The sequence below is a fragment of the Mauremys reevesii genome, linkage group 11 (genome assembly GCF_016161935.1).
Source record: "Mauremys reevesii isolate NIE-2019 linkage group 11, ASM1616193v1, whole genome shotgun sequence".
Lineage (NCBI taxonomy): Eukaryota > Metazoa > Chordata > Testudines > Geoemydidae > Mauremys > Mauremys reevesii.
This window is the reverse complement of record NC_052633.1, coordinates 25,810,234-25,835,674: the sequence shown is the minus strand read 5'-3', so window position 1 is coordinate 25,835,674 and position 25,441 is coordinate 25,810,234. Positions and strand designations below refer to the sequence as shown.

Sequence of the window (25,441 nt, the reverse complement as noted above, 5' to 3'; positions counted from 1 at the left end):
AGGAATTTAACTACTCAGTGTTGCCAACTCTGATGATTTTGTCGTGAGTCTTATGATAATTGTTTTCTTTAAAGACCCAGCTCTTGGAGTCAAGTGAATGTGTGATGATTTTAGCCTTCAATCTTTAAGAATAAGCAAGTTTCTAGCCTTCATGGCTGTGAAGAAATGTGATCCCAGTGCACCCTAAATACGCAAAAAGCAGAAGGCAAATCTATTTTGACATAATTTCATGATTTTAAAGCCAATCTCATGATTTTTGATAAGCCTACCTAGTGATTTTTGAATATATGAGTTTGGCAGTACTGACTAGAGCAGTGGTTCTCAAACTTTTGTACTGGTGACCCCTTTCACACAGCAAGCCTCTGTGTGCAACCCCCTTATAAATTAAAACACTTTTTTACATATTTAACACCATTATAAATGCTGGAGGCAAAGCAGGGTATGGGGTGGAGGCTGACAGCTCGTGACCCCCCCATGTAATAATCTCATGACTCCTGAGTGGTCCTGATCCCCAGTTTGAGAACCCATGGACTACAGGCTCTTTGCATTTAACAAAGCATACTAGAAAGTTATAAATCTTTGCAAAATACAAAATTATGAATGCAGCATGTCCTGGTCTGTTCTGCACCATACTGTGAGTCCTGGGTTTGAGAAGCATCCTTATGCTGTGCAGACTTTCTTGCTTCTGTGTAGAGAGCCATTCAAAGTAAATGGGCCTATGGGTAAAAGAACCAATTGTTCCAGTAGGGAAGAGCCATTCAACACTGATAGCTCCTGATTGTTCTATCAGAGCTTCTCAGAGACAGGATTTCCACTAGGTGTTAAATCACCACCACAAATGATACAATCCACAAGATGCATAACGCAACATGAAAGTCGCACTTTAAAGTTTACAATACAAAAATCAACTCTGTGAGGAGTGGAGTTCACAATTTGAGACAGACATCCCCAGTCTGTCACATGGCTGGTATGAGACATGAGCTGTGTCCACCAGGGTGAAGCAACTTAAAGGACAGCATAGTTTGCACAGTTCCTACCAAGACACTTAGAGAGGTACCTCTGAGGCGGAAGCTCTCCCCAAGCTCTATCCCTGGGCAGTGCATCTCCCTAATGCACTTACTGCAAGGCAGTAGTTACATGCCACCATTTTAGCCCTAAACAGGCATTGCTCTGCTATTTTTCTACTACTAATTATATAATAATTCAAGCATTCAATACTGTCAGGCCAATCGTGCCCTTCACTCATGAAGCAACTTTGAAGTCAAATGGAAGGGGTGTGGTGTGTCTCCCAGATGTAATAGGAGGCAGAATTTGGCTGTTTGTGTTTTACACTACATGTCTTGTTTGGAGTGTGATGTGCCTCTCTAGGTTCTGATGACATCACTACTATTTCAGGTTCACAATCATAGGTAATAGATCATTGGATCCCTTTGATGTGTGCATAGGCTTACTGCACAGTTACTTTTATAGGGTCCTTCATATGCACCATCTTTCACATCTTCAATATTACTTTCAAAAGGACTGGTAATGTGTTTTATCTTCCTTGCTACTATGATGTGGTATGTAATTTTTGTAGGCCTGTCCTAACAGCCCTAAGGGGCTGATATTCAGAAGTGTGGAACATCTACAACTCCATCTGAAAGAAATGGGACCTGTGGGGGCTTGGCACTTCAGATATTCAGGCCCTAATTGTAACCATTATAATCATAGGAAACAATGACAATGGCAGTTGGTAAACTACACAAGTCACTGACATTATTATAAGTAATGCCAGATATGTCTATGCCAACTCTTGTACCGTAAGAGAGATGATCCTGTAAATTCGGAAATCAGAAGAGACTATTTATAGCGTTCATCTCTTGAAATCAGTATTTTAATCTTTCAGGCCAGTCTGTTAGTTCTTTGTGGAATATGCACATATTCTGCCTATTTATACCTAGCATTGTCTACTGCTTTTGTCACCAGTTTACCTCTGGGAGAATCTGGAAGAGGATTTTGGCCAGAAGTTTAACAAATACTAGGAAACAGCGCAACTGGGCTGAAGGTATTAAAGGTTTTGAAGGAAATATGAATTTCATGAGGATAAGATTTTAAATAGCAAAACAGAATAAAAGTGGTGGTATGTGAGACCAAACAAACAAAATAAAACCTTTGAGCCTCTCCATTTTGGTTATATGTTTTAGGGAAGTGCACTTGCTGCCCTACAATGTCACAAGTCAAGTCTTTGCATTTTTTTTCTGCCAAATTACCAATTATGCTACATTTCCCTTTGCCAAGTTATTTTCTGCAATCGTCTTTAACCCATCAGAAAAGTCTTATAGTTAGAGCTGCATGGAGAAGATTGAATTGCTTTTAGAAGGTGAGAAATAGCAACATTCTCTTGCAAGCTAGAATGATTTTTAAGATCATGCTCCCATGAGTTTGCAACAGAGAGCTTGGTTTAAGAGCTCTAAAAGAGATATAGAAACTTCCAATCAGGTGCCACAAAGATTGCTTTTAGGTCCTGTCTTATTTTACATCATTTGATCACTTGGTACTTTTCAAGCAAGACTAGACCCAATGTTAAGAAGTCAATAGAAGGAGGATTGGGTCCTAAGAATATATGGCTAAATTGTGGCCATGCCAGGAGCCCTGAAGAAGGAACAGTGAATTGAGCTGCTCCTGAAGCGGACCAGAAAGCAGATCTTAACTCTCCAACTCTGACTTCTGGGTTCCTCTTACATAGTGTGCTTGGTCTATATCAGGCAAAGTGTATGTCCCCTGGAGTTCTGGCTAGTACATGGGGAAGGTGCGAGCAAGGTTCTGTCCAATCCCACCTCTATGTGTTGGGATTTGTGGGGGGGTGGGGAGGGGCTGGCTGTGAAGGCTACATCGCCCCGTGCTCTTACCCAGAGTATGACAAGCTCATGAATAATGCAAATGGGTGCCTTAGGTCTACACTGCAGTGTAAGCCTAGGGTTAGTGCAACTCAAGTCAGCAGACCCTGGATTAGAGAACCCGGGACTTGAACATCTTTACATAGTCAACCCTCGGATAAAGAATTTTCTAACCTGAGTGTGAACCCAAGCCTTCAGTGCCCACACAGCTATTAAGTTCAACCAATCATATTCCAGACTTTTTAGCACCCTTATGAAATGTGGCTGCTCTAGCCCTTTGTTTGTGGTGTAGTTTGGCAAAATGACTGTCCACGGGCCAAAGAAAGTCAGCCTCTAGGATTGTGGGACACCTTTTGCGGATTCTCAGAGCATGTATCCATGGGGGATGAGGCTACATTTCAAAGTAGCAGGGCATGAAACCTGGATGGCAGCTAGACTCAGGCTTAGACCTGCTACCCCCTGTGGGGTCCTGGGACCCTGGATTAGTGAAATTTAGATCTAGATTGGGAGGGTAGACTTGAGCCTGAGTTTGAACTTTGGGCTTACACCGCAGCATAGACAACCCCTGAACATGTTTATTATCACACTGGCTAAAGGCTAGCTAAGAGTGAGGCCCTATTGTACCAGGTACTGTACAAGCAGAGTGCAGACGCAAAGAGCTTATAGTCTAAATAATGCCCCCTTTTGCCCAAGCATGGAAGCAAACTTTGGACCATGATAGCATAGAAGACAATTAAGTAGGAGTGGAGCTAATATGCTGTTCCACCTCCAACTTTTATGGTTCCCTCCTTGAGCCCAGGAGTTTTCAGCTAGTCAGATATACATTAGGCTATGTCTATTTGTTTCTTCATATGTACATATTTACATAAAGGACCAAATGTTTCTTGCCTTACTAATATCAATGGAGCTATTTGTGTGAGTAACGCAATAGAATTTGGCCTAATAAGTGTAAGATATGCAAGAATAGGAATTTTGTGCAGGCATTGAGGTGTTTTAGAAAATTTAGCCCCACGAGTCTGTATTTTTCTCCTGACATTGAGACTTACTTTTGTTGTTGTACTGGAAAACAAACCATAACTATTTCTGTATTCCTTACAACAAACTTTGAACAAGCTCAGAGAACTATTTCTGTGCCAAACCATGATAAAAAGATGATATGATTCCATTAAACAAATCAATAGTATGCTCTCGCCTGGAATACCAAGTTCAGTTCTGGTCACCCTAACTCTGATGAATTTTTATGTTGAGATTTTAATTATATATATATTTATATATACACATACACACACATATATATACACATACATACATATTCACACACACACACACACACACAAACAAACAAACTTGGAAAGAAGACATCTCACTCATGTATTTAACAACAATGGGTCCAATGCTGAGGTGTTTACTATTCATCCTCCTGGGCCATCTTGACTAAAGAAGTTAACATTGCCAAGGGTCTTGATTCTGGAACAGGAAGGGTGGCCCAGTCAGACCATGGACAAGAACACCCACCAGCCATAAGTTGTTCCAACTATGTGCGATGCTGATTCAGGGCCACCTGTTCCTGTTGGGCTGCCAGCTGCCACTGGAACCAGTGCTGCTGCTGCAACTTAATTATTAGGTCTGGAAGAATTATATCCATTGTCCATCCCACCCTGACCTAGCGGGTAGGACACATGAACATACAAGTTCTGGAAATAAACCATAAAACTGAATAGCATTCTTTTGGGCAGAGATTATTTTAAGCAACTAACAAAATCAAGAGAGTCCTGACTCTATAAGGTTTTCATATACAAAGGGAAAGAGCTCAGTTTATCTCAGCTTTTCCCTTAGGTAGGGCTTGCTCCATCTCAGGGCACTAACTCCAGGAGCATCCTTCAATTCCTTCTGAGCCTGTCTCTCTGCTCCATTTTTAGGAGCACTGAAAGGAGTCAGTGGTCACAACAATTACTGCAGGGATCTTTAAGGGAATGCCACAGAGTAAGGGCAGGTAGGCATAGTCAGTCAGTTTATAGAAAAACAGGGATAACTTCCCCCACACTTCTCTAGGTCTGGGTAGTGCTTACTCCAATTCCTATTACCAAGGTTATCCATGTAGTTTAAGTCACCTTTGACTTTTCCATTTTCTGGTGCCTGCCTGGATCCTAGTATAGGCTAGAACAGTCTCCGAATTTGTATATCCACCCCCTTTATGCTGCCAGGATGGCATAAATTGGCCACAGTCAGTGGGGATCCATGAGACACTTCAATGACTCAGCCACAGGGGGAGTGCAATATGGGAGATGTTCCACAGCTGAGTGCCATGTCCTGATTCTCTCCTGTGGAGAATGAGGGACCCAGAATGAGAGCTCCCATAAGGCACTCTGGTAGCTCAAGAGCAGAGGTTAACATTTCTTCAAAAGGGACCCCCCCCAAACCACAACAAAACATTTCTATTCAGGTCAAACTAAACCTTTTGTTTTGCTTTCCTGACAGAAAATCGCACTGAAATTGATCTTTTCAAATGGAAAAAATTGATTGACTAGAGCCCATTTTCCAATGGGAAAAAGTTTCAGATGTTTTTGATAAATCCTAATTAGTTGATGGTTATTAATCATAACTTGAAATAAACAGGCACACATATTTAAATATTCATTAGTTCACAGTTTTGTAAATTAAAAGGGCACATGCAGAGAACATCTGAAGTTTCACAATACTAGGTTATGCTGTTCAAGATTTTGTCTGTGCTGAAGTCTATTAAGCTCTGAAACATTCTTTTCTAATTGTCATCAAAGCTATACTAAAAAGTTCCATATGAAATATTATAAATCAAATTGCTTCTACCTTGGCATTTATTCTACTAAATGCTGCAAATTGATCCATTTCTAAGGTGTAAGTATTACTCCTTTGGAATTTCATTTATTATTTGCTGGGACACAAAAGTAAAAACTGAGCCAAGAATTAATCCTGTGCTAGGTGGAAGATGAGGGAAAAGGTGAATATTTTTTCACTATATGTTATGTTTATTTCTGTACTGAAGAAATATTTAGAAAAAATGATCTTTATAATCAGAGGAGGAAGAAAGTATAGCAGGAGTCTTCAGATAACTGGCCTGATTCAGAAACCTCTAGAGCTTTACAAACAGAATTATCCATATCACCTCATCATTCTCCTATTTAACTCATATCCACAGCTGGTTTTGTTCTATATTTACCTGGGAAAATGTATTCCAGTTCCAGAAGAGGAAAACTTCATATTTATTTATATATATATATAGGAGAGTTGGTCAGGAATTTTCCAGTGAAACTTTTAAATCAATAAATATCAATTTGTTGCAAGTGAAACACTTCACAAGAAATGGATGGTTACATGAATCTCCAGATTTTTGGGGAGGAAAAGTTTCAAAATTGTCAACACAAAAAGTTCTCCCCTCCCCCCAGTCCAATCCAACTTTTGTCAAGTTTTGTTCATTTTTGCTAAAAAAAAGGTTAGTTTTCTGAAAGGTTGAAATCAACACATTTTGAAATTATTGTAATGAAAATTTTCTATTGACCTAATTGTGAAAATGTTTTCAAATTCTCAGTTCAAACATTTTTTGAAAGTTTGAGTTCCCAGCCTAATTCAAGGCAGGAAAAAATGTCAATCTTCAAAACTCTCAGAGGACAGTTTTGTTTTGTTTTTTTAAACCCAGCTTTAAGATCTAGTAATATAGCAGTTCATAGCATTGTACAGGCAAGAGGAATTACGAACTCCGCCTTAAGGAGCCTGCAATCTAGATTCATCTTCTTTTGCACATATTGTTATTAAAATGTAGCCTCAGAATCAGCCCCAATGCATTTAGGGTACTCTAAGAAACTCAGGTCAATGTCTAGTATAGTAATTTTAATTATTTCCTTTCTTTCTCTGTTATAGGATATAGTACATCTAGGGGTCTGGTGTACCATAATATTTCAGAACAGTGTCTCAGTAATAATTGGCAATTCCAAATTGTCCTCTTCATTATCAATCGGATGTTCCCTCCATATCTTGATCAATAGTTTCTAAGAAAGCCTCCCATTAAATTACAGTACATGCCTCATCTCATCCCCTTTTACTGATTACCTGCAATGGGACAGTTATCACCCTTCGTCTTACTTTTCCCCTCAATCACTGCAGATGCAGTTTGAGTGGGGAGGATACATTTATCTGTGTAGCACCAAGGGAAGGCTTTAGTAGGGCTAGTTGAAATTTTTCCACCAAAGAGAGTAATAAAGGAAAAAAATACCAAAGGGGCAAAAATAATCTTTATTCCATTTGATCTGAAGCAGAACAATTTTTCACTTTCAGTTGATTTTGAAACAGATTGTTGCAAGTTGTGTGCACACACACAAAAACCCCAGAAAAATTGTGGGAAAAAAAAACTTTCATTTGCACACAAGAGTTGTTTGACATTTATGATACAAAAGATTTATTAGGTTTTTGATCAGCCCTAGATTTTAGCAAGCCAATGTAGCCTGCTGGGGTGGGTAAGTGAATCAAGGATTTTTCCTTAACAACACTTCCTCTTCTACTCTGGTAGCGATTCCTCAAAATACAAAGGAGATACCTTCTGAAATACGATAAGCTATGGGTGAAAACCTGGCTCCACAGAAGTCAATGTGAGTTTTTCCAGTGATTTCAAGGGAGCTACATTTCACCTATATACCATTAGGGAAAAGCAGATGCATTTTTGCCTTTCCTTCCTGACCAGAGTGGTAAACCAAACATCCATTCAAACCAATATCTTGTTCCTCATCAGCTTTTTTGGGGTCTGTAACAGTGTTTACTACTCACCACTGGTATGCCCCCTTGTGGCTCATCTGAGGATTAGCTATCGCTGATCAGACACCCCTGCCTGCAGTCCCTTAGCCCGTTGTCTCAATCTCCCCGTCCAGGACTCAGGGTAGTCATAGTCTTTGTGACTTGGCCCTCAAGCCAGGTCATTTTAGTTCTCCCCTTCTGCAGGTCTGTCAATGTCTCTCTGGACAAATTGTCCCTCTGCCTTTCCAGGAAACCTTCCATTCCACTTCCCCAGGGGTTGTAAGGAGAACCCAGGCCCACCCTCTACTCTGGGTTCCAGCCCAGGGACCCTGTGCGCCACAACTATTGAGTACTTACTCCAAGTTGCTACTTCCCTGGGCTTTGTCCTACTTCTTCCTCCTCCTCCGGCACCTCCTCCACTGCCTGTAGCTACTTCCCCCTTTGGCTTTTTGTCATTTCTAACAAATCTCCCTCCTGTGAGGCAGTGACTAAAGACTATTTACTCCTTCAGCCTGCTTCTGTTCTCAGCTTCTTAGCTTTATAGAAGCCCTGCCTGTTTCTGCCAAGGTGAGCTTCATCCTTAATTAAGGATTATTGATCCCTGGCTCTCCTCCAGGTGCAACCTATGCAGTTAATTGGCCCATTTAGCCTATCTTAACCCCTTCAGGAATTGTGTGGGGCTGAACACCCCATCACAATGCGTGTTCCTTGTTTGTTCTTTGTCTGAAAGCTTTCCTAGAGTTTATCACTTTTAAGACATACAGTCTAACAGCTGTGTGGTGAAATTATGGCATTGGAACTGCTGTGGTCCTGATTTTCTGAATATATCGTGTATTGAGTAAACAGTTTTCAGGGCTGTTCAGAGTAAATAACAGTGTCAGAGAGAATGAGGAGGAATCAACAGCAGTGGACATAAACTCTAGAAATTGCGTCATCTTATTCATTATACTTTCAAGTCACATTTCCAGCCAGCTACCCTTCTATTTAGCGTTGGTTGGAGTTGCATTTTTTCACAGTCCTGATGGAATCTGGTTTATTATAGTACTTGACCTCCCTTCCCTTCTCAGGAGATGCTCGCTTCTTGATGTAAGGCTGGAAATGCTTAGCCACTTGGGACACATGAAACTGACTACGATTACAAGCTGAGATTCATAATATGAGATTTCCTGTTAAGTGGTTTTTCTGATGCAGTGAAACTCTTAAAACACTGTCAATGACAAAATGCCATATGAACAGCCCTGAGTGAGGAACAAACAGATTCTGTGATCATTTGTTCAATAATTGCAATTGTTCATGAATGCCTTGGCATATGTACTTCTGCAGTGAAATCACTATGAAACACATTCGAGCAGCATGTTTTATGTGCCCTAACAAATGGTTTTCTAAATTAGTTTTTTAATTTTTTTTTCAATTTCCTAAGATGGCATCTAATTATACTAAATGTCTCCGTTTATTTACAAAATGCTCATAACAGTGGTGGGATTTCATACTGCTCCCAATCCAGCAGTCCATTTAAATCATCTAGGGCCAGATTCTGTTTGGCACTTATGTAGTAATGGGGGAAAAGGAAAAAGGATTAAGAAGCCTTCCTCTCTGTATTCTTGTGGGAGAACAGAGCACCTGAAAGACTGTGAGGAAGAGACGGGTCGTTGGCTCTGCTCCCCTGATACTCCCAGGACTCTGGCCAGGGCCGGTGCAACCCATTAGGTGACCTAGGTGGTCGCCTAGGGCGCTAGCATTTGGGGGGTGGCATTTAGGGTCCTTCAGTGGGGACCAGATCTTTGGCTGCCCCAGTTGTCATCGGCATTTAGGTGAGGGAGCTGGGGCAGGGGGGTGCAGGAAGGGCCACCTGCAGCAAGTAAGGGGGGGGCACGGCATACAGGGGAACCGCTACCCGCCCCAGCTCACCTCTGCTCCACCTCCTCCCCTGAGCACGCTCTGCTTCTCTCCCTCCCAGGCTTGTGGTGCCAAACAGATGATTGGTGCTGCAAGCCTGGGAGGCGGGAGAAGTGGAGTGGCGATGGCGTGCTCGGGGAGGAGGTGGAGCAGAGGTGAGCTGGGGCGAGGAGCTGCCGCGGGATGGGGGAGGGATGCCTCAGGGCGGAGCTGCCATGGGGGGGGGTGCCTCAGGGCGGGGGGCGGAGAGCTGCCACAGGGCTTGGACGGGGGGCAAGGTGGAAGTTTCGCCTAGGGCACGAAACATCCTTGCACCTGCCATGATTCTGGCGTCCTCTTCAGTGACACTGCCCTCCAGCTGTGCCACACTCAGTATTCCCCCGCTTCCAGGGACAGCAACTTCCCTCAGTGGCAACTGAAGTCCATTGTCCTGGGGCTGCTTCACATGCGGCTCCATCACCTTCTTCTGCCTTTACCTCAGGGCCTCAGCCTGCAGGCCCTAGCAGCCAGCCAGGAGCTCTCTCTAGCTCCCCCAGTCCCTGCTTGCAGCACTGCTCTGTCCCAGGTACTGGTGCTCCTTCCTCCTGCTAGGAGACTGCTCTTCTCCTGGTCAAGATCCAGTCAGCTACTGAACGCTGTTGTGCTCTGCCCTACCCTGCAGGCCCTCTTATATGAGCCTGCCAGGCCATGATTGGCTACTCCTCTCTAATTAGCTGCAATCCAGCGCAGCCTCCCTAGACCTTCTTTTAACCCCTTTTCTGCCAGTGAGAGGCAGCCACCTCATCGCACATAGGAATTTGTGATGCTCTGTACTTCCAGGGAACACTCTACACCCCATGTTTATCCTCATAATATGATTGTGTGGTATCCAATGCAAAGTGTGTCATGTCAGTTGTTTTTGGAAAGCTCATGATTCACTGAGCATTTTTGTTATAATAATGTTATAGTAATTGCTGTTAAAGGAATGTTATAGGTTGTAATTTCATGTATATAGTTATGAGGCTGAAAATGTGTCCTCATGGCTTAAAACAGGCCCAGGCAAAACTCTCCAAGAGAAGAGGGGCAGTTCACACCTCATCAGGGCATGTATGGGACAAACCCAGCCCAGCCTCACGGGAACAAAGGACACTGGCCTAGGCAGCAACAAAGGATATGTTGGATTCTGGAGTGAGTCACCCCCGTTCCTTTGGTCAGTTTGGGACTACGATGAGGTAATGCTCACCTGATCCTGAAGGGGCAGGGGACAAAGCCAAGAGGGAAGAAAGAACATGATACTACGGAGAGACATTTTCTATGCTCTTCTTCTCTCTTCCACCTGAATCTACAGACACCACCACCAAGCGACTGAAGTGCTGATCAAAGGGGACAGCCTGGCTGAAGGGCAACCAGCCAGCCTGTGGTGAGAAGCATCTAAGTTTGTAAGGGCACTGAAGGTGTTGAGATCAGCTTAGAATGTGTTTTGCTTTTATTTCATTTGACCAAATCCGACTTGTTATGCTTTGATTTATAATCACTTAAAATCTTTGTCATTAATACATTTGTTTATTCTACCTGAAGCAGTGTGTTTGGTTTGAAGCATGTCAGAGACTCCCCTTGGGGTAACAAGCCTGGTACATATCAATTTCTTTGTTAAATTGACAAACGCATGTAAGCTTGCAGTGTCCAGCGGCATAACTGGACCCTGCAAGACGGAGGTTCCTAGGGTTGTGTCTGGTACCAGAGATATTGGCTAATGTAATTTGGCTGCACAATCCAAGGAGCAGCTTACATGCCAGAGGCTGTGCGTGAACAGCCCAAGAGTGGGGGTTCTCACAGCAGGGCTGGCTCCCAAAGTCAAAGATTGGAATGACCTAGCAGATCACTGGTCCAGATAACACCAAAGGGGAACGTCACAGTTAATTATTGTGATTATGTATGTGATTATATATATATAGGCATTTCCTAGTGTGTAATTCAAAATATGGCGGGTTTGAGATTTGAGCAGTGTTGTGTGTGCTTACCCAGCTCAGTTGGATCAGTGGTTGACATTACTTCCTTTTGATTAAGAGACAGACAAGAGATGCTATTTGCCATAAACAAATATTTAAGAGGAACTTGCTTACTGTCAACCTTCATTAGGCTTCCAATGACTTTATTAAGCCATCCAATTCTGCACAAAAATATTTACTTGCAGGAATTCACACAGCACCACCTCCTCTACATTAAATTCTTACAGTTTAATTTTCTTATATTCTCTCTCCTGGAATATATTAAATTGACACTTGGTGCCTCATAAATGAAACAGATATTTTCAAGTTCTGTATACACTGGTCCGACCTGATGTATACTGGTGTAAATCCAGAGCCACTTCATGGAAGTCTAATTGCAATGGACATACTTGTGTCCTTACCTTGCAAGCTACACTAGATATGGCTACAACTTTGTTCAGTTTCTGTAGGTTATAAAGGAATTTAAAGGCCCAATGGGGCAGAATTAATGCATTGAAATCAAGAGCTGCAAACCTTCTCTGCAGGAAAAGACTACATTTCAGATGCCCTCATTGTGCCAATGGAACAATGACTCTGCTCTTCTCCTGCCTGTTGTATGTTCACTTGCAATAATAAAATAAAATAATAAATAGTTCTTATTAGAACTGGGAAAACTAGTCATGATGAGAATAACTCTGTTTTGGTTAATGAACTGTCTGAACATTAATGGGCCATCATGTTTGGTAAAGAAGACGGGAGCAAAGCATCACGCTCTTCTGGTTCTGACCCTGTCTGCTCTGAGCTATGCTAGCTGGCAATCCTCTCCAGGGCAAAGTCCACCAGCTGAGAACTGGCAGAGCACAGCAGCACTCTGGCCATTCTCTTTCCCACCCCATGGCATGCTGCCGTGCCAGAGCTGGAGAAGTGGTGGGCTACAGCACATGGGAAGAATTCTCAGCTAGCCAGATGCAGCCAGTATTCAACCCCTTTGCACGTCCTGAATAGCACAGTGGTGTTAGATTGAGGAAGAGAATTTCTTCCAAGGTATGAAGAGAGCAGAGGTGCAATTAAAACAATCAGCTGAGTGCAGGTCAATGTAGCCAAAACACCCATGAAGAGGGGAAGGGAACAATAAAACAACATGAAAAACCAAACAAACAAACCCTCCCAAACAAAAAACCTATGATGCAGATGAGCTGAAAAGGTCCTAAGGGGAGAGAGACAGCAATCATGAGAGTTGTTCTTTTGTTAGAAACTTGCAATAGAAAGCCATGCCTAATATTTAGAATGCAGGGCATTATTCTCCGCTCTGAGGATCAGAGAGTGAACTCATATAGTTAACTGACTGAGCCTTCAAATGACAAACCTGCCAGAACAGAAACATCATTTCTTTCCTCATAAGTGAAATGAAGATGTGATTGGAAATGGCATGCTTACCCTGGATGAGAAACATTCCCAGAACCGCACATGCAAAATATATTGTGTATTATTATTAAGGACTGATTTGAAAAAAAGACAAGTGGAAGCATATGTTTAAATATGCCAGATGTATATAATACTCCCTGAGTAGCCTATTTTTCATGCATATTGTATACGCTGTTCGTTTCCTTTTTAAAAAGATAATTAAACTTACTAAATCTCTCAATATAACTAGTCACACAGGGTGAAATAGTACAGAAAGGGAGCCTGGAGGTAGTGAGCCAAACTCAGCACTAGTGTAACCCAACTGACTTCAAAGAAAGGTGAATTTGGCCCTTTATATACTAAAAAAAAAACATTCAGGAAAGGAGTGGCCAGATGAGAACTGAAAGAGAAACTGCCCAGTACAAATATTTGAAGATTCTATTTGCTCCCTGTCACATCTCCCACAACCCTTCTGGCCACCTACCAGACTGCTGTGAGGGGAATCCAAGCTTGTGTGTCCCTGGCTACCTGGGTGTTTTAAGCTTAGAGTATGAATGGAGTCCAGCCACTTCCCCAACCTTGGGTTCCTTCACACATGCTCGGGGTCCAGACCTTCTATATGGCACCCCCTTCTGAGAGCTGGAACCCACTGTCCAGCCACCCTCACCCTGGCTGCAGTGCTGACCCTTCAGATCCTCCTGTACTAAAAACACACTCCTCTCCCAGAACTCCACCCCAAAGGTGTGAAGCTTTTGGTTTACAGTTTAACTTTCTCCAGTAGCTAACAAGTCATTTTACATGCAGAGAGCCACTTTGCCCAGAGAGTTGAACACATTTGCTCTTCTACTTAATCACATACAGAACATACAAAACAGTAAGCATCAAACTGCAGTGTCCTCCACTAGCTCACCCTTCCCTTGTTAGTCCTTGGAAGACCAGTTGTGGGTTCAGTCAGGAAGGCGGGCTCCCTTGGAGATGCTACATCCCTCAGGAGATGCTACATACTGGGTTGCTTCCTCCTCATGGGCTGGAGAAAATGGCCAAAGATCCAGATAAATCAGCTCCTCCCTATTTATAACTTTTAGCTCTTTCTATTAGGTGGTACCCTTGCAAGTGTCCTGTGAGAGGCCATACCCCTGCCAAGTGACTTCATTGCCAAGATAACCTCCCCCCGACAAACCAGTTCCCTTGGGTAGGAGCTAGTCTATTGTCTAGAGCAATTCCATTTAAATAGAGGGCTATTTCTCAGTTAAATCCCTGTATTACTTTGTCTTGGAACTTCTTTCCAATATGGAGTCAGCATCAGTGGTGTAGTAATACAAGCAGAAGTGGGTAAACTAACCTCAATATTGCCCAGATAAGAAGTGGATTTACCTGCCTTTACCCTCAGCTACACTATGGGGCAACATCACAACAGGGAAGTCAACTAGCCCCACGTTCAAAATGGAGTTTTTAGCCTGTATAGATACAATCAGAGTCCCCAATATCAAACAGAATTCATACGTTTCTACAGATTCTCAAATCACACCCTGCTACTTGTATAATTGGTTGTGCAAATTAGTGCAGCAGAAGTCCTAACAAAAGTCAATGAAAATGATACTCCTGAGTGTCACAGTTACTTCTGAAAATCCAACTCTTTGTAAGACATCTTGGGTTTTTTGCCATTCTCTTGATCGTGGCCAGAAATAAAGCCCTGGTGTCTATGGTGAGAGTTACAACCTTTCTATTCCCATGAAAAATATCAAGGTCTCCATTTCTGACTGCTTCTGAGTGGCCTTCTCCAGATATGCATAGTTGCCATATCACTGAATGGAAAAAAAAATGTCAAGACCAAATTTTATCAAATTGGAAAAAATATATTTAAATTGAGTTTAGTGGGGAAAAAAGCTGATGTTGGATGGGGAAAAAAGCTGTGTCTTTAAATCAATACAGCAAGATAATGTGAATTTCAGATAAAAGATATAGATTGATCTGACAGATGTGAGCAGCGACTGAAGAGAGCTTTGGTCATAATGATCTGGTTCCATTGTTTCACTAGAAATATGCAAAACAAGACAAAGAGGTGGTGGAAGGAAATGGTACATTCTCAAGATTATATGATTTTTCAAAAAGATAAGTGCTTATATTTAGGAGAGCCAATATATGTTAATTATTAATATTAGGGATAAGCCTGAAACAACCTCCCTCCCCTCCCCTCCCCCACTGACTATTTTATAGAGGTTCAAATCTCTTTTGAGCACATCTCTGCTTGTGACACAGGTATGTGATTGTTTTGTTCTTTAATTTTATTTTTTTGTTACCCATCTCAGAGAATAACCTCCTTGTGTGATGCTACCTCTATACATCTACTAGGTACATTATTCTGACAGACAGTGCTGATGTGTTGTGTCATCAATGGCAAGAAAGCAGTCTCTAGGAAAGGGAAGTGTCTTTAATCCTGAGCAACCCAGTAACTTTCCTTCCTAGAATGTTCTTGGGGCTAAAGATTGAACCTTCAGGGTAGGCTTCCTTTTATCTTTTCCTCCTATTTCAGCTGTGGTTCCTTTTGCATGGCAAAAAGGGTTAATTCCTTGCCTCTGCTTTGGTTCTGTGTTCACAGCAGTTCAGGGAAGTATATCATTTTGGAAAGAACTGATAGTAGGAATTAGGGAGACTGGTCATGATGCTGAATTACTTATTTGGATGAATCAAAAGGCAGGCTGGATTATTTTGGTATCTCAAAAATAACTTGGTAGTGACAGGTGATGCTCTAACAGGTCCCTAGGAGATTATCTTTTTAGGAGAAGCAGGAGCATATCAATATTATCAGAGATACCGTTCAAGGGTCTTTTGTTAAGGCTGAGCTGAATTTTGCAATAAAATTTATGATTAGAATAGTCAGGTTTGTTGGGCAGACAGAGTGTTCTTTAGCAAACAAGTATGATCTGTGAGCATCAACTGGCTGTCAGCCATTTTGTTTTAATTTCCAGGAAAGCAGCTGAGAAGAAAACTCAGCCTTTCCAGGGCAATGTGTTGAAGGATGGCTGGAGGTAAGCCTGAGTCAACCCCCCTGATCTGAACATCCCCAAGCAGGATGGACCAGCTAAAAGCCTACATTTCATATATATGGTGACAGAGAATACACCTCGAGTGCCTCCTCTAGACTGGGCATGGTCCTGCAATTTCCTCCCCCATTTCCACTACCCACATTGTTGCCAACCTCACTAGGCAGGTCTTCAGTGGCTCAGCACTCCACCCAAGTCATACAGTCAATATGAATGAACCCATTCCAGTATATACAAGTCCAAAATAAACAAAACAAATGTCTTCCAATCCCAGCCTCAAGCTGGACTCAGTCCCTCCTTCTTGAGTGTGCCTTCTCTCTTCAGCTCCTCCTGGGCTCCTTTAAATCCAGCCCTTTGCTCAGGCTTCTAAAGGAAACTTCTAAAGCCCCTTCTTGGGGCTTAGGCCACTGTGCTGCTGACCAGTGGGGGAACCCCGGTCCATCCACTACTCCAGGTCACAACCCATGGATCCTCTAAACCAGTGGCTCTCAACCTTTCCAGATTACTCTACCCCTTTCTGATTAGTTTTACATACCCCCCAAGTTTCACCTCACTTAAAAATACTTGACTACAAAAATCAGACAAATACAAAGATGTTACAGCACATTCTTACTGAAAAATTGCTTACTTTCTCATTTTTACCATATAATTATAAAATAAATCAAGTGGAATATAAATATTGTACTTACATTTCAATGTATAGAGCAGTATAAACAAATCATTCTCTGTATGAAAATTTAGTTTGTACTGACTTTGAGAGTGCTTTTTATGTAGCCTGTTGTAAAACTAAGCAAATATCTAGATGAGTTGATGTACCCCCTGAAGACCTCTGCATATCCCCAGGGTTCATGTCCCCCTGGTTGAGAAGCAATGCTCTAACCAACAACCACATACTGATACCTCCATTTTGCTGCTGCAATTCCCTGGGCCTTTTCCCACATAACCCCTTTCCTTTCACCCATTACCTTAATGTTACACTTCTCTGGTCCAGCAAATGCAGCCTATCAAGCTCCTTTAATCAGAACACCCTTCCTTACTCCTTGATCCTAGACAACAACTGAACTGTTTAGGCCCATCAGCTTCTTTTATCTGACCCAGCTGAGTTCTAATTCGCTGCTTCTATGCAGCCTCTCTGGGCAGGCCTGAAGGACCCACCTTCACTGCTTCTTTCCTGGGGTGTGGTGTGGTGGGACCATAGGGCCTCCAGCAGGAGTCATCAAAGGGCCAGCTACACCCTATTGTAGTATTTATGTGTAAAGAAGGGAAGGGTACAGTTTTATAAGCCCCTCCACTCTAGTTCAGGGAAAAGTAGTCCCAGGCTTGTTTTATATATTAATATTGGGGGGGAATATTAAGTTCAAGTCATCCTCTAAACCTTTGTCCTTCAATGGCTGTGGAAAAGGACAGAACTTGGGGTCCTCTACATACTGCTTCTCATTATTATCTCTGGTAAAGAGTTAAGGGTTTGGATTATCCACATGGTTGTCAGGGTGTTGGGATGTCCTCCGAGATGCCTTTCCACTCAGCTTTCCAAGAACTCAGTTCAAATCCAGACTTTGTCATTCAGGTATTTTTATTTGGCAGACAGCAACAATACACTGAGTTGATCAGACTCAAATTCAGGGGGTAGATGCAGGATATATCACATATCCAACATTACACAGAAATCCTCTCCCTTTATATACATTTACACATCTCATTGCATTTGCCACTCATCGCATTACTCATTTTGGGATTGGCTTGGTTACTTTGTAGAACTCAATCCCTGTACAGCATGCTCTGTCCACGCACTTTCCATGTTTGACCTACTCTTTACCTCAGCTGTATGTACTCAACTTATTTTGTCGATTGTTATCTTGTTCTTGGGTGTTCCCTCCTCTTATCTTAGGTAGTTCAGACATTCAGTCTCTTATGTCACGGACCCATTTGCCTATCTTAGACAGCACCAACATTCTGTTTCCAGTCTGTTGAACTATTTACCTCCCCATGCCAGTCTTCTAAGAAATGAGGTCTCCCCCATGTTTAATTGCATATGTCAAGCCAGGCCTACATTCCAGTGCCTTTCCTTTCCTTTTTTATAATATTCATATTTGTTTTATTTGCATTCTATTTTTGGGATTTTGTGCTTGTGGATTGATTTTAAATTACCATCAGCTAAACTGAGCTACCTTTATAAAGAAATACTCATGTCATGATGCATATGTGCTTTGGCAATCCATTTATAAGACTATAGTAGTTGTAACTATTTGAACTACTATTAATATTAGGTTTACAGCATGACCTTTTTCATTACAGCCTACAAGGGTTTTTCCACGGCCTGTACAATATTGTTCACAATTTCCTGTTGCTCAGCTACTAATTGGGCAATGGACAGCAACAGTTCTATCTTCCTTTGTACTAAATTAATGGTGTTAATGAATAAGGGAGGTATGGGTGCAAAGAAATTAGTCACCAGTGACTCCCTTTCAGTGTTGTCTGTCATGTCCTTTGTTATATTCTTGCCATAGGACATAGTCTGAATCAGAGACATGAGCTTCAGGCAAAGTCCATCCAGCCTCCCCTGGCATGGTGGTGTCCCCAGTGAAAAGGTGTGGTATGCCAGAGCACATACTCTGTCCCCAAGCCATACCACCTCCTTTACTCTCTCTGTAATGACTAGTCAGGCCCAATCTCCCTCGCTTGTGGTCAGGTTTATTTGTGCCGAGCACTCTCAGAACCATCTCATAGACTCATAGACTTTAAGGTCGGAAGGGACCATTATGATCATCTAGTCTGACCTCCTGCACAATGCAGGCCACAGAATCTCACCCACCCACCCCTGTATCAAACCTGTGTCTGAGCCATTGAAGTCCTCAAATCATGATTTAAAGACCTCAAGGTGCAGAGAATCCTCCAGCAAGTGACCCGTGCCCCATGCTGCAGAGGAAGGCAAAAAACCTCCAGGGCCTCTGCCAATCTGCCCTGGAGGAAAATTCCTTCCTGACCCCAAATACGGCAATCAGTCAACCCGAGCATGTGGGCAAGACTGACCAGCCAGCACCCAGGAAAGAATTCTCTGTAGTAACTCAGATCCCACCCAATCAAACATCCCATCACAGACAACTGGGCTGATAATCAAAGATCAGTTGCCAAATTAATTGCCAAAATTAGGCTATCCCATCATACCATCCCCTCCATAAACTTATCAAGCTTAGTCTTGAAGCCAGATATGTCTTTTGCCCCCACTACTCCCCTTGGAAGGCTGTTCCAGAGCTTCACTCCTCTAATGGTTAGAAACCTTCATCTAATTTAAAGTCTAAACTTCCTAGTGTCCAGTTTATATCCATTTGTTCTTGTGTCCACATTGGTACTAAGCTTAAATAATTCCTCTCCCTCCCTAATATTTATCCCTCTGATATATTTATAAAGAGCAATCATATCCCCCCTCAACTTTATTTTGGTTAGGCTAAACAAGCCAAGCACTTTGAGTCTCCTTTCATAAGACAGGTTTTCCATTCCTTGGATCATCCTTGTAGCCCTTCTCTGTACCTGTTCCAATTTGAATTCATCCTTCTTAAACATAGGAGACCAGAACTGCAGACAGTATTCCAGATGAGGTCTCACCAGTGCCTTGTATAACGGTGCTAACACCTCCTTATCTTTGCTGGAAATACCTTGCCTGATGCATCCTAAAACTGCATTGGCTTTTTTAACGGCCATATCACATTGGCGGCTCATAGTCATCCTGTGATCAACCAATACTCCGAGGTCCTTCTCCTCCTCTGTTACTTCCAGCTGATGTGTCCCCAATTTATAACCAAAATTCTTGTTATTAATCCCTAAATGCATGACCTTGCACTTTTCACTATTAAATTTCATCCTATTACTATTATTCCAGTTAACAAGGTCATCCAGATCTTCCTGTATGACATCCAGGTCCTTCTCTGTGTTAGAAATGCCTCTCAGCTTTGTGTCATCCGCAAACTTTATTAGCACATTCCCACTTTTTGTGCCAAGGTCAGTAATAGAAAGATTAAATAAGATTGGTCCCATCTGTGCTTGATTTGTTTACAGCAGGCAGTGTTTATTTCATTTCTTTGTTGTGTTTCTATTTTTGCACTGGGATAATGCTGTTTATAAATCCCATTCTTTATTGTGCTCATGCTGTTAATATATACTATTTTTTTAAAATTAAGGACAAGCAATCATAATTGGCACAGGCCTATGCAAGGCTGCCTAAGCATTTGCTACTTTGGGGCAACTTTGTGGTATATTGAAAACTCTTAAAATTGTGACCTATCATTTCAAATTCCCAGGGAATTTCCTGCTCCTGCGTGCAGTCGGGAGGCTCTGTAGGGAAGTGTGCACTCAGAGTTAGTCTGTAGCCAGCCAGCCAGTCTAGAGTAGGCTGGAGTGATAGTGCTCTCTGGTTATAGGAGTAGCCTGCCTTCTCTCTCTTTCGGGGTTCTTCTGTGTTGTTACTATTTATTCTCATAGTGTAAAGCACCATAAAGTCACATCACAATGAACGATAAACACAACACACGGGAGTCCTTGGCCAGGAATCTTCCTCCCCCTTTTGGGGTTTTCAGACAGCCTTGAGAAGCATGTCATCCCACATTCCATCTAGTCAGCCGCGTCACTGAACCACACTCATGGTGAGTGCCCCTAACCATAGCACCTGGCACTAGTATCTGCCAAACTCATTTCAACAATCTTCCTCTGCTCATCTGACACACATGTCCACAAACTCAAGTTTTCTTCCTCTGATCATTTTGATGATATCGAGTATTGCTCTGATTATGCTGTAAATTGGGGGTGAATACCTCTTTGTTAGTCATGTGTAAGGTACAGCTAAAGCACTGCAATCGCCTGTACTGTTGTAATTAAAAGGCAGAAAGCCAGAATAAGTGATTATTCAGAATTTGAAGAAATAAAGTAATGTTACATTGCAACCTCCCAGGAAAAGTATTTTATTTTTTTATCTAAATTCTCTGTTGTATGCTGTGAAGTATCAGACTGGACTCTATTTCTTTTTTGTTATTTCTAAAACAAACTCTATAAAAGACTTGGTTACTTTTGCATGTACTCCACTGTTTGTTGGAGGATAAAAATACATCTGATTTCATGGAAGTTCTCTGTCCCTGGGGACTGTAATTCTTGTCAGAATTACTTTGAAACCCTGGTTACTTGGCAAACATGGTTGGTGCAGTGTCACAACCTATAGAAAAAATGTTAAACTTCAAGTCCAAAGCCAAATCCCCTTTCCTGGTGCAGTTTGAATTGAAATCCAAATAAGCAACCTCTGATAGAGATGCTAACAATAAACATAGCTGCAGTAAGCTCTTCATCAGAGATTCAGACTCAAGCAAACAGGCTCCCATAGGGCTGCAGGAAATCACTGGCTTACCCCGCTCACTCATTACACTCTCATTCAATTTGCTTATACCTTGCTGTTACTTTGCCCTGCACTTGCTCTCTTCCAGACGCTGTGTCTAGCCTTAGATCCCTCTTCAATCCTGTGCTGAATGCTTTTGTTCTTCTTGAAAAGAAGATTTGGGGACTTGGAAGAACATGCTCAGACTAAATCCAGTGTTTCTTAATATATTCTCCAAGTTCCCACATCTAGTTTCAGGCAACCTCAGCTACACCCCATGTCAAGCTAGTACAGTCATTGTTGAATGCAAGAATAGTGACTTTAATTTACCTCTCCTCTCCTGATTCCCTTTACAGCACCTGTACACCAGCAGAAGGGGAAAATGGTTAAAAGACAGTGTAACTGGGACATGGGACAAAAGGGGGAGTGAGGTATTTCTCCCTCTTTATTAACTATTGTATGAAGCAACCTAGAGTACCTACATATTCCTTTGATTCATGCAGCAGGAATGCTGTAAAATTTGGAACTAAGTTCAGATGTGATTCATACTCAGCTCCACCCCTAGCAATGGGCATATTAAGATCCAGGAGTTTTGTTTGATCCTACTTCTCTGAGCTTGATCCAAAGCTTGCTGAAGTCAATGGAAAGACTCTCATTGTATTTACTGGGCTTTGGGGCAAATCATTATAATCAACACTCTCAAAATTAACACTCATATTTAAGAGAATTGACATCAGTGGGCTCTGGATCAGGACTTTAATTATGGAGAACAATTTCAGAGAACATACTAGTTATTACCTTTGCCTGTATCATCCTCCTAATATCAGCATCACACAAATGACTTTGTAAAGTGCTTTGCAAGCTCACAAGGATGAAAGCTGATCTACAAAACAAAATTATGTTCCAAATGTCCTGCCAGAACATCGTTCAGATAAAATATATGCATGAGGACATAAGTATTTCATGTATTTCTTTATAAAGGTAGCTCAGTTTAGCTGATGGTAATTTAAAATCAGTCCACAAGATTCTACACACTTACTTGCCATTTTTACTACACCAACTGGGGCTGCAAACATACATAGACATAAATATTGTAGTAGATAAAACCTGCAGATCCAGGGAAGGAATATTTCAAAAAATATATTTATCTGTCTATAACTTAGTATCGTTTGATTTCTCCCCTCCCCTTCATGCTCAAAAGGGACAAAAATGATGCTAAAACTCTAGCTGGTGCTTAACTTATCTGACTAGGGTAAAAACAGTTTACTGTTTCAAGGCTGAAGGAATAAGAAATCAATTTAATAATTTTTCATATTACAAATCTTTGCAACTAAATGTTTTTATTTTCAGAGTGTGATCAGCTATCCTAATTAATGGACATCTGAGGTGAACATTAATCTTGTCTTTTACGTAACTTGCTCTTGCAGATCGTAATGACAAGGAAATACTCCTGTCAGAGAGCCAAGTAACTAGTGAGCCTGCAATTCCATTGTAATGCATTTGATTTGATTCACTTGTTTGAGGAGGGTACATCTGGCATATGGAGGCAATACGTTTTATTGAAGTATGGATAGATATGAAACAGATTTAAAGCTTTTCTTGCATCATTGTTCTCATGTGTGCTTTGGAATCTTTTTTTTTTACCCTGCACATTATTTTTGGTATTTATATAGAATTAAATTAGCAGCTATAAACCCACTTCATCCTAACGGTTATAATGACTAAATACAAATAATGAAATAAAATGAGATTCAGATTTAATCTTTCTCTCTCTGTTGAATTTTAATCAGCACTGGCATGTATCACTGGCATATTAGAGAATTCACTGGTATATTAGAAAAATTCATGGCTGTGTTTATGCATATAAGCACATTATCTGATATTCCTTGCATACTGACATGGGAATCCTCAGACCTAAAATTAAACCTTCCTAGAAGGCAACCCCAATTCCTACCTCTGTTCAGAGTTATCCACAGTCTGTATGTACAGCTGACATTTCAAAGCAAAATACTGATTACTACTACTCAATCAGTAGGACAATGTTCTAACAATTCATTTTTCATTAGATTAACTGGATTTGTGATAAAATTTGGTCAGAATTACACTGATTTAAAATACATTTGCACTAGTTTTTTTTTTTCCATCTGTAATCCTTAATATTTCATTCCAACCCATTTTTCCACTCTCAGAATTTGGGCCTGCATTAAGTCTTGTGATGCATTTGATGCAAAAAGCATTTGAGCTTTTTGAAATGTGATTGTAGCAGGTAAATGTGATACATCTAGAGAACAATATGTTTCACATTTCAGAAAAAATACCACTGTTTCCTTTTTCATATGGTACTTTAATAGATCTTCTGAGAAGGACAATGCACTGTATCGCAAAGGCTATAATGCTATTTCAGTTTGACATCTGTTCTTAGGTAATGTTATCCATCATTAGCAATGCCATTAGTGACCACTTTCAGTCCATTGTTCTCAGTTTTGAAGCTGGCCATATAGATCTTATTTTAAACAGTTAGCTCCACACGTATACCCTTTTAGGCCAGTGTACTTAGAGAGAGAGAGAAAGAGAAAAGCTTTACTACCAATCATATTTCAATCATCCATTTTCATGTAGAAAGTACAGCATGTGGGATCCCAAATGTGAGAAAATGACAAGCTCCTTTGACTACTCACTGTTATAATATTCAGCATCCTCTAATTAAGTTGTGGAAGCAAAGGCATTAGACCTGCAAAGCATGAAATCAAAGGGAACTGTTGCAAAATGCATGCTGTTTTAAGTAAACTCAGGGCACTTTCAGCAAAAGCGTAATGTGGTTTAACTGATGCTGAAGTGTGTACTGCACTATTTAAAATAGTCACAAAAGTGTGTGGGCTTAAAACAACATGAGTTACGCACAAAAAAGGGAAGGAAATGAAAAAGTAAGACAAACTTTACCATTGTTTTTACATATAATTATTCTGATGTTTCTTAATAATCTAAGAATGATGCGACGTAGTTCTATTGCGCTTCGCATAAACAAAAATGGTCTTCTTTTCAAAGGCACTAAAGTACCCTCATTGTCATTGGCTTCACTGGGAATTATGGATGCTCAGCAACTCTGTACATCAGGCCACTTTCATTTTTTTGCCTACATATAGATTTAGATGCCTGTCTTAAAACACCTGGGAAGGGATTTTGAAAGCCACTTGGTGTTGCCTTAATTTTGCTCCTACTGAGCTCAATGAGATTTTTACTATTTATGTCAATAGGAGCAGTTAGGCCAACACATAGTTCTATTGAAGATTAAACTCTTAATTTGAACATTTTGGACTAAGTTAATTGACTAAAGTCCAGATCCTCAAAGGTATGTAAGTGCCTAACTCCCATGGATTTTGATGAGCGTTAGTTATCTAAATACCTTTGCTTATCTGGGGCTAATATCTCATCTGTGGAAGATCCAGGAATAAAACTTAACACTCCTGACTAAGTCCTGTGTTTTAGCTACATCATCATCTTTTGTGTCCTTGACATGACTATATGTTGCCAAATTCTGCCCTCATTTAAACTGATGCAATGCCATTGAAGTCAACTGGCCAAATTCATCATTGGTATAATTCTACCAACTTTGGTGAACTTGCATAAGAAGTGAATTTAGGCTAATGATCTCAGTGGGCTAATTCCAGTGGAAGGGAAGGCAAAATCTGGCTCATCAGCTGTGATCATTTGAGAAACAAAGAGTTTCTGCTATTGCTCTGGATTTCATTGCTTTTATGAACAAAGTTGGTCCCTTTGTTTATTTTGGTATAAATGTTTCATGTTAGTGAAAAAAGGAGTTTTTAAAATCTCTTTCTGGAAGTGTACAAGTTGTTCAGCCAAATTTTAGAGAGGATGAATCAGACAGATGATGTGAAATCTATAAGAATAAATGAGATATCAGCTGGAAAACATTCAGCTAACAGAATTTTTGATACTGAGGAGCCAAATCAAACACTTTGTATATTTTTATTTTGACAGAGAGAATTTGCCAGAGTTACAAAGGCTAATGAAAATAACAGAGATGATAGCAGATAAGCCTACTTATTTCCCATAGACATCTGGAAAATTTCTGAGTTGTTACTACGTAAAAACAGCTGCATTAGGGCTGGAATTAAG

The 25,441-nt window shown here is 41.2% G+C and overlaps 1 long non-coding RNA gene across 1 annotated transcript in view; it reads right to left on the bottom strand.

Moving 5' to 3' along the window:
• The window catches only part of LOC120374833, a 109,439-nt gene extending 92,448 nt beyond the window's left edge, over nucleotides 1–16,991 (bottom strand). The window contains exon 1 of the long non-coding RNA XR_005586266.1: nucleotides 16,914–16,991. This is a non-coding gene — a long non-coding RNA (uncharacterized LOC120374833). The remainder of the gene's footprint in view (nucleotides 1–16,913) is intronic.
• Nucleotides 16,992–25,441: the final 8,450 nt, after the last annotated feature.